Below are 11,574 nucleotides of genomic sequence, written 5' to 3' on the forward strand. Positions count from 1 at the left end.
TAGATTTCTTTCCGGATTTCATGGCACTATACCATTTCTCTGAGTCAACACTACTCATAGCCTCATTATAGGTCACAGGGTCGTCATCATCAATGATCGACAACTCATTGTCATTCTCCATAACAAGGCCATAATACCTCTCAGGTTGGGGAGACACTCTCCCTGATCTATGAATGGGTTGTTCCACAAAAGGTTGTTCAGTCAGAACAGGTGTTTCCACTTGATCCGTAGTAGTTTGTGCTTCTTGAACTTCATCAAGTTCAATTTTGCTCCCACTGTTTCCTTCAAGGATAAACTCCTTTTCCAAGAAGGTAGCATGTCTGGATACAAACACCCGATGATCGGTGTAAAAGTAATACCCTAAAGTCTCTTTAGGATATCCCACAAAACTACATTTTACGGATCGATATTCCAGCTTATCTGGGTCAACTTACTTGACATAAGATGGACATCCCCAAATCTTAACGTGTTTAAGACTCGGTTTCCTTTCTTTCCATATCTCATACGGAGTTTGAGGAACAGATTTGGAAAGCACCTTATTCAGTAAATATGCTGAGGTTTCCAATGCATAACCCCATAGGAATACTGGAAGATTTGCATAGCTCATCATGGACCGAACTATGTCTAACAAAGTTCAATTTCTCCTTTCAGATACCAATCTGGAGGAGTCCACTGGGAGACTATACCATTTACTTTGAGATAATCTAGAAATACTCCATTAAAGTATTCACCACCTCGATCTGATCGAAGAGTTATAATACTATGTTTGGTTGTTTCTCCACTTCATACTTATACTCTTTGAACTTTTCAAAGGCTTCAGACTTGTGTTTCATCAAACACATATCCGAATCTAGATCTATCATCTATGAAAGTAATGAAGTATGAAAATCCACCCATGGCTTGCGTAGACATTGGTCCACATACAACTGTGTGTACCATTCCTAGCAAATCTGCAGCCCTCTCTCCATGTCTACTAAATGGAGACTGCAGTGCCACAATGAAGTGAGATTTTCATCATCCCTTTTCTTTTATTAGTTTGTTCAATCTGAAGTAAATTATGTCATATTTATACAGACCATTATTTAAAGTACCACGTCCATAAAGAATATTATCTCTAAGAATAGAACATTCATTATTCTCAATAATAAATAAAAATCCAGCCAAGTCTAACTTGGGAATAATATTCCTCACAATCGAGGGAACAAAATAACAATTATTTAAAACAATAGTCTTGCCCGTAGGCTTATGTAAATGAAATGATTCTACATCTTCAGCAGCAACTCTTGCTCCATTTCCATCAGTAGAATCACCTCCTCTTCCTCAAGAGTCCTACTTCTCCTTGGTCCCTGCAATAAATTGCAGATATGAGAACCACAGGCGGTATCTAATACTCAAGTAGAAATGACATATTCACTTCTATCATGAACATACCTGAATCAGAAGCAGTAGTCTCGCTACCCTTCTTCTTCAATTCTGCAAGGTAAACCTTGCAGTTCCTCTTCCAGTGCCCCACCTTGTTACAGCGAAAGCAAACAACTTTGCTCTTGGGGTCTTCAGCTTTTGGTGGAACCGGCATTTTCTAACCTACTTTCTTCTTCTTGGAAGAGTTCCTCTTCCTTTTCTTAGGATTGGAACCTTCACCAATTAGAAGAACAGAACTCTTCTTAGGGGGAAAATTCGATTCCGCAGTCTTTAACATGTTGTGGAGTTCAGGTAGGCTGACATCCAACTTATTCATGTGAAAGTTCACAACAAACTGCGACAACGAACTCGGAAGCGATTGCAAGACCAAGTCTTGGCTCAGCTCCCCATCCATGGCAAAACCAAGTTGTCCAAGACGTTCAATCAAATTGATCATCTTAAGTACATGGTCATTCACAGATGATCCCTCAGACATCCTACAACCGAACAACTCCTTTGATATCTCATATCGAGCTGTCCTCCCTGCCACATCATACAACTCTTGTAGATGCATGAGGATAGTGTGAGCATCCATATGCTCATGTTGCTTCTGTAGCTCAATGTTCATGGAATCTAGCATGATGCATTGAGCAACATTTGCATCATCTATCCACTTACGATACACAACATGTTCATCATTATGTGCATCACTAGCAGGTTTAGTAGGCTTAGGTGAGTCAATCACGTATTCCAGCTTCTCAATCCTGAGAACAATTCTCAAGTTTCGAAGCCAGTCAGCATAATTAGGACCAGTCAATTTGTGAGCATCTAGTATGCTCCTGAGTGATAGTGCAGAAGACATAACGTACAAAGTAAATCTGTAAATGATAAACACATAACAACACTTAGCAAATATTCGATTTCATTTCAAAACACTATATGAATCGGGTCTTTATTCATAAGTGGCTCCCACTAGTTTTCCTAATTTATTCAACCCCCTACGTGAAAAATTAAGCATTCATAATGCTAGTGGGAATAGGGATCCTACATTCCATTACACGACCCCGGCTGTAGCACGAACCGCCATGTAATGTTCAATAGGCAGACAACTCTTGTCAATTACATCTCATGTTATTCCCTAATCAAACTTTAGCCTCTTGAATAATTGAGTCTCGGCTGTAGCACGACAAACTCAATATTCTAAGTCAAGTCTAACCCAACATTCCGTACAGTTGAATCAGTCCCCAAAGGCCCACGGCTGTAGCACGTACCGTCCTTTAGATTCTTATTCAATGTACACATCTCTATGTAATAGACAAGTATTTCTTATTTCGAAATCAAAGCCCTCGGCTGTAGCACGAACCGACAATGATTCAAAAATAAGAACTACTTTTCTATCATGTTGGAAGGCTATGACCGATACAAGCCCGTTGTATCATTGGCCAATTACTACTTGATATTATTTAATTTTAGAGGGATTATATTACGTTACAATCATAATCATATTATAAAGAGATTCTTCCTTTTAAATTAAATATTTCAAATCAATAATCAATAATCAGATGATTCCCAGATCGGGTGGAGCATTGTCAAGAGGCGTCACTTAATAACCCTTTCTTACAGATAGAAATTTGTTGTTGATAGAATCATCCTTTCTCTCATATCGAAAATTCATATTCAATTACGTGTTTCACAAACACAAGAATCTCATGATTGTATTCATAATATTGTTATTAAGGTTATGAAACAATTTCACTATACTAGGTTGTCTAACAAACGCCTTATGTTTATTTAAGTTCACCTAAATCTATCATCGCATGATAAACTAAGCATATATCACATATATCAACATGAATAAACATCAAGGTAGGCATGTTACATCATCTAGCACATTAGTCTAAGCATTATACATCTCTATGTATCACATGAAGCATTTAAAAGCAATTAAAAAACAGTCAAAAACAGCTTTAAAACACTTCATGGAAATATAAACAGTTCAAAACTTTTATATAAACTAAAATTGATCACTCCATTAGATCCGTCTCGGAAAAACGACTCCAACGGTATATTGCACGCCTAAAACGGAGTTACGAAACTCCCAGAAAATCAATTTTAATGTAAATAGTCGGGCTGTAACGCATTACAGGAACGCGTTACAAGCCCTGTAACGCATTCCGGTGATGCGTTACAAGGGTGTAACGCATTCCGTAATGCGCCACAGGTGTGTAACGCATTCCCAGAATGCGTTACACCCCTATTTTTTTTTTATTCTACAGCAGCCGTCACTTTCTCGAGCAGCGTGCCTGTCCTTTTCTCTTTCCGTGCAACACAGCAGACAGCAGGCTGATCTAATCTTTTTCGTACAGTAGATGCATATGCATAACACAAATATATATATATACTATATATACATATATTTATACTTATTAAATTACGAATTTAATTGTAAAAACTTCAAAAATTCATAATAAAAAATTTATACATCATAAAATTATGAAAAAAATACCCAGACGATCTACAACACTTGTAGAACCCAGATCAACATTCAAAATTATTCTAAGAAACGAGTTCTCATCAGACAAAATTAAACCATGATATAACTTGTAAAAATCATAATTAATTCATACAAGCATATAAAATTCTGAAATTTTTACCACAGATCTATATGCATACAACCTATGCTCTGATACCATTGTTGGATTTTAAATGCAGCGGGGGCATGGCAAAACACTTTTACACATACAAAATCCAAATAAAAGCATATAAATCGTGAATAAAAATTCGAGGGATCGAATCTAACCTTTTAAAATAATTCGGAGACAACGATCAGAGATCTTTAGCAGTTGCTCCTCAAGTGTGAAGCACTCCACCGGTATCCACCAAGAAAACGATGTTAAAGAGGAGGAAGGAGGTGGAGAGAATTGGGTTTTCCAAACTTTTTGGGTTTTCGGGTTTGATGTGGGTTAGAATAAAATAGGGTCTATAATAGTGTATTTATAGGAAAAAATTTCAGCTGAAATTTTCCCATAAATAATATTATTATTATCCCATTTATTATTCTCATTAATAATTAAAACACCTTTTAATTATTAATCCTTTTTCTAAACACTTTAGAAATAATTCTCTCTCTTGATTTAATTTCCAAAAATTAAATCCTTTAATTAATAATATTAAGAACTTTTCTTAATTAATTTATAATCAATTAAATCTCATTTAATCAATTATTAAATTTTCCAATTAATTATTTATTTCACAAATAAATAATTATTAGTCATTATTAATTAATTCCTCCACCATTAAATCATTCTATTTTTATGGTGTGACCCTGTAGGTTCAATATTAAGCCGGTAGTAAAAATAAATAATAATAAAACTATTTTATCATTATTTATATAAATTCTCTAATTTATTAAATATGATTAATTAATTAATTACATTTATTCTACATCGTGAGTGATGCTTCTCAACATATCGCGACTATCCGGATAATATGAATTCACTGCTTAGAATACCAAGAACCTGTCAGTGAATAGTTACCGTACAATAAACTCCTTTTACCCTACAATGTCCCGATTAAATACAAGGCATGGATCTCGTGTCAAGCCTATCTAATTCAATCACTTGCTTACCATTTACTATGCGTAGTTCTATGCAAATTAGAAACTCCTTTCTAATTTCATTTACTCTGGCCAGAGATTCCTGAACTAGCATAAGTGGATAAGCCTTGAACATTCGCTTCCTTCACTGGAAGGGGTAGATCCTTTATTGATCATACACTATCTTCGTGTACAAATTCCTATACCCAGAAGAGTCCTAATAATTGTCCCTGGAGACTAAGAACTAAACCAAAGCATAGTTCAGTGTACACAAGATGACTATGATGACCTCAAGTCTAAGGATACTTGTACAACTATCACTAAGCGAACAACTGCTGACACGTGAGTGAACTCCATCAGTTGTTCAGCTAGGCGAGTCATGTTCAGTGAACTTATTCTATAATAAGCACCTGCATACTAGCTATAGTGTCACCACACAAATGTCTATGAGAACAGACATCCTTCATAATGAAGCAAGCATAGTATGTACCGATCTTTGTGGATTATTAATTACCAGTTAGTAATCCTATGACCAGGAACTATTTAAGTTTAGAGTTATCATCTTTTTAGGTCTCACTATTATGATCTCATCATAATCCATAAAAAGCTTTACTCTAAACTATGGTATATCTTATTTAAACACTTAAATAGAAAGAGCACGTAATAAAAACAAAACAAGTCTTTATTAATATCAATGAAATCAAAATAGATTACATAAAAGTTAATCCTAAATCCTTATACATGATTGGACTTAGGACATATTCCTTTCAGGATAGGGATGTTAGCTAGTTATCCTAAGCCAGATTTGTTGAAGCTAATAGAAGCTCTAACTGACACCCCATCCTAGAAGAATTGGAAATACTTGTGCAGATTAAGAACATAATTAAGAAAGGATCAGACGGCTCAGTCTTTACTTAATTATTGTAAACTGTCAAATATTCAATGTACAAGTGTTGTTTCAGCTTTTGTACTGTTTTGTTTCATTTTTTAACTTGGGGTTAGTCTTGTTAATAGGCATGAATTTGCGATAAGCAATCATTTCACAAATTGGGGGAGATTGTTGTGCAAGACATGCATGTATCATAACAAGACTAAGTCATACTGTCAACCCTAAGATTAGTTGTATTGTAACCTTAATCTGTAATTCATACTTGTAACACTTAATGTCTGTAAATGTAAATGGAGCAGACTGGAGCATTTTTCTCTAAACAGTGTCAAGCCTAAGAATTCTATCTGGAAGAAGATCAAGAAGGTCATGCCTCAGAAGAATTATGAAGAAGCTTGGAGTTGAATAAATCTGTTTGGTGAAAAATATTCTAAGTCAAGATCTCTACAAATCACAGAATTAGTGTTATAGAGAAGTCATTCGAGAACTCAGAAGGGTCTATCGAGAACTCAGAAAGACCTATCGAGAACTCAGGAATTGTCTATCGAGAACTCAGGAAATGCTATTGGAGATATCGATAAGTCAGATACCCATTCGAGAACTCAGAGATATCGACAAGTATACATTTATTAGAGAACTCTGAGTTATCGATAAGCCGAAGTCCATTAGAGAACTCTGAGTTATCGATAAACCAAAATTCACTAGAGAACTCGGAGTTGTCGATAAGTCAAGTCAACAATGAAGTTTCAGAGATATCGACAAGCCAACATGCCTATCGAGATGTCGAGTTCTCTACAGCTCAATTGAAGATCTCGAAGTGAAGAAATTTCTCTAAGTACATAATTGCAGAACAGTTTAATATTGAAAGTTGCAGATCAACAAACAATTCACACAGCTGGATTGATAAGTCTACAAAAAGCAGCTTGAGAAATGTGCAAGATCAATGGCAAAGATTAACTGACAAAGGAAGATTAAAGTAAACACGGGTTGCTAAGGATATGCTAAGTCAGAAATGGAAGATTTGCTTTTCTATAAATAGAAATGATAAGTGACAGTTTAGAAAAGCTAATAGCATGCTTATTATCCACTGTGTAAACCAATAGTTAACTGAGTTATAAAGTTAACACTGGTCCTCTAGTTAAAAAGAACAATCAAGATAGAAAATTGTGTGCTCTCTCTCAAGAAAGATTCTAAAACAAGAACTTAGAGATTTTGTAGCAAAATACTGCTTGATTTTTAATATAAAATTAAGTGAGTTTTGAAGATCTTTGTTTTACATACTCGCACAGTTATTTATGTTTAACATCTATTCTATTAAATCATTAATAACAACCAATTGCTAAAACCAAGGTCGATCAAAAATCAAACATTTAAGTCAAAACACATTCACCCCCCCTGTGTTGCATTCATACCTAACAATTGTTGTTGCCTAAAGAACATGATGTTCTTGAGAGGAGTTTGTGTGTTGATGATGATATGATGATTGTTGGAGGTTGTGTTAAGAGTTAGGGCGTAAACGAAACCCCGATCGTAAACGTAACTTCGTTAAAACCAACAAATCGTAACTTTAAGTTTCTGCAGAAAGTCCCGAAGTTGTAAACTATAGTTTCTTAAAACATAACCTTTTTTATGATATACAATGTTATAGAGATCGTTTAGGCGCTTGAATCGCTTGATTCCGATTTACGGATCAAATGTTATGGTCGTTTTACTACAAGTGATTTACGTGAAAAAAAACTGCTATGAAAGGATAGACTTAAAAGTGTTCATAAATCATGAAATTTTTAAAGAGAGTAATATATTGAGTTTCCTAACTGCCATAAAAATTTTAAGTAAAAATAATGATTTCTCAATTTTATAAAAATATCGGAGTCGAGACCGCGCGAATAGAAACCATAAGAATCCATAAGCGGAGCCGACGGTGATAACAAGAATGAACCTAAGATACTTAGAAAAATGAAGTGACCATAATGTGAATATGACTTAAAGGAATGATAAGGGTGGAATAAGTTGAGAGGGTGCATAATAGGTAGCGCATGAGTGCGAGTTGCCGTAAATTAGAACGGGACCTAACGAAATGAAATGTGTTTATGGTTATAGATTTCTGAGCGGAACCTAGAGCATCCTCCACCTCGAGATACCCCGGCAAGTTTACGAACCCAACTCCAAATTATTGTTGTGTTGTGAAAGGATTGTTTTACTATCATTGCATAAATGCCATGCTTTCCATGATACGTAGTTGTTGAAATTTCGCATAATGTAGCGATGTTGGACGATAAAGTATATATCGTGAAATGTTATTTCGCTTTAAGCATGACATATTATACAAGACCGTGAGTCGGTCGGGATTTAAGATAAAACCCGGAAATCATTCCGGCGATATTATAGGACGGTTAGAAGTCCATAGTAGTACATTTTAAAGGGACTCATCGTCCACTTACGAAATATTAAAACACCTCGAACTTTTATTAAAATGATTTCCTAACGATCATATCCCCACAACTATATTTTATTGATCGAATAATAAATACTATATACTTATTCCTTATTATGGGAGTAGTATACTCCAATGATTATTTATTTCAAACCCGATTAATCACTATAGATTATTAATTATGGAGACACAACCAGTTGAGGAATATTATTTTAAATATTATTTTAGAGAGTAAACCCATTCGAGGTTTAATTATTTATCGATTATCATTTAATTATTTATTATTTATTAAAGGGTTTATTATTGATTTAAAAATCATAGATCCTGATTTAAAATATACTTTCCGAGTTCAGAATATCATTCGAATAATCTCAGATCGTCGGTGAATATTATCCCGACTTATTTAATATTTTGAATATAGTTTCAAGGAGAAAGTTTTCCCCCTTATTAATTATCTATTGACAACGGTCAACTCACATGCTTAGTACTTCCTCCGAAATTCTCGGAAGTATGTATTTACATATATATACACTTATATATTAGAGAGATAAGCTATTTCTATCAACAAGCAAAACGCTTGGGGAACTTCGATGTGGTTCGAGTTCTCGAGATTGATAGAATTATTTTAAAGGACAAGGGAGGGGTAGACTCCGGTACTATGTGTGCTAGATGGACTATCAAAGGTACCGCAGGCGAAGGTACTCAGTGTACTCAGGAACTTGTGAAGTATGTGTATACCCGAAAATGGGACACGTAGCCCGAATGCGGCAAGGGTGATAACCGGGATATGAAGATGTCGTCCTTCTACTAGTAGAAAAGGTTACTATTATCGTATTACGATTGATCATCGTATACGGTGGCTCCAATGAGTGTCCTAAATTCTTCCAATTGGAATTGAGATGCAATACTGTAACCCAAGCCTAGCTGCTGGGATTACTATTAAGGTATTTGCAGGATATTAAAATCCCTTAAAGAATTGTTTTCGTAAGAAGGTGCGTATCACCAAGGAAAACTATTTTCAAATAAAACATAATTATCATATATGATGTTATTATACAGTCATTTTCATACTGTACATTATTATGCTTGGCATTATAGCTCACACTTGTTTTCTTAAATTGACACAACACAACAGTGAATCAAGATGCCTGCCATGAGAACCACAGCCAGGAAACGGGTAGGAAATGGCCAGCTGTTCCGTAGATTGTTTGGTACCGTACCACAGGTAGTCAGAATAAGTCGGATTAGTTTTCAGTTGTTTATAGTTCGGCTTATTTATAAGTATGACTTATGTAAGGTAAGAAATAAGAAATGTATATTTGGCCGGCGGACTAGCCTTACTTAAAGATCACTTCCTGGTAAGATTAATTACTTTTGGTTTGTAATAAATATCACTTGATGGTTGACAATTACTCTAGTTATGATGGTTCATTTCCAAGACAATAACCTGTAAGTGTATGTGTATGATAAGTGTGGGGTCGTGAAGCGTGAGTATTTATATATTGTACTGTGAGTTGTGTGGTTGTAAGAGTTTAGATGGCGTGGCTTCCGAGACTCCTGACCCCGTATTTTGGGGCGCCACACAAGCTCCCAACTTTGGTTCACTAACAGCCTTTTTACAAAGGTCAGTTAGGTGATTTGTTGAGCCACATTTTTTACACTGCTTTCTGGGAGCATCTGCAATAAAGGCATAGTTGTTTCTCTTGTTCACACCTATTTTTCCATTCTTGTTCTTTTTCTTTTTCCCAGCATTCTCAGTTTTAACCTCCTTGGTTGGTGTCTTGATAACTTGATTGACTATTGGTTTCTTTTCGGGTTCATTTGTGGGAGTGGTTTCTGCATCTTTCTTTTCACTGTATTCATCTACAAGTTCTTGCTTGGCGAGCAACTCAACCTCACTGAAATTAACCTCACATGCCTTGAACACAGGTGCATCTACTTTTCTCAGCACACTTGGGACATCTTGATCTGTAATTTCTTTTCCTTTGTCACCTTCATTTTTCTTGTTCCTGTTCAAGGAATCATAGTCCAAACCATTAGCTACATTAGCACATGGTTTATTTTTCTCATGGTATTGTCCAACCAACTGAGATGTATTTTTAAAGGACTTCAACTTTACTTCATTCTTTTCCAATTTTTCCCTTAGCACTGCTTCAATTTTACTTGCGTACTTGAACTTATTTTTCAGATATTCATTATCTTGCTTGACTGTGTCAAGCTCAACAAGCTGCAGCTCCAACTCTTACTTTTCAATTTCAAGATTCTCATTGATCTTTGATAGTCTACTAACTTCCTCAATAGCTGCTACCATGCTTGTGTGGATGTGAAACATTTATGCACTCATCTTTTCAACAGTTTCTTTATATTAGCTTATATTTAAATCAATGGTAGTTAGAGTTGGTACCACTGATTTGATGAGGACGATTCTCCTTGCTCTAAAGCCATGAGTGCATAATTTCCAAATTCTTCATTATCATCATCTTCATCAGTGTCATCCCAACTCTTGCCTTCAGCTATGTAAGCCTTTCCCTGTTATTTTCTCAAGAGAGCTTCATAATTTTCTTTCAACTCCAAGTAAGCTTTATCGTTCTTCACTTTCTTTGGCTTCCTACACTCAGTTGTAAAGTGGCCCAACTCATCACAATTGAAGCACCTAATTTTTGATCTGTCAACAAATCCAGTTTTGTAGACACCTTTGCCACCTGAGTTGAACTGAGTTTTTCCTTTCCAATTGTTGCTTTTGGAGGTTTGTCCCTTGCTCTTAAAGTACTTTGGCTTTTTCACCCTAATATTAGAAAATTTTTTAGAAAGGTAAGCCACAGATTGATTCATCTCATCTAATTCATCAAGGGTGTAATATTCATCCTCCTTTATCTCCAATATGACATGTTTTTGGGGCTCCTTGTTCTTTTTCTCAACTGCATGAGTGACTGGAGTTTGAGCTTTTTGTTCATCTTCAACCATTATATTGTCATTGACCATCAAGGCACTAAAACTAGATCCATCAACGACATGCCTTAGTTTACCTTCAATGACTTTTTCTGCAACATCTCAAGCTCGTATATTTTTAAAATCCCATATAGGACCTCCAATGTCATTTTTCTTAGGTCTCTTTCTTCTCTAGTAGCAGATATCTCCTGTTCAAGATGGTCAGAAACGGTCAACAAAAACTTTAGTTTAACCTCCTGAACTTCATAATATTTATCATGAAGTTGCAAAACATTAATCAATTTGTTGAATCTTTCAAAAACTTCAGTA

This window comes from Apium graveolens, chromosome 10 (assembly GCF_009905375.1).
Source record: "Apium graveolens cultivar Ventura chromosome 10, ASM990537v1, whole genome shotgun sequence".
Classification (NCBI taxonomy): Eukaryota; Viridiplantae; Streptophyta; class Magnoliopsida; order Apiales; family Apiaceae; genus Apium; species Apium graveolens.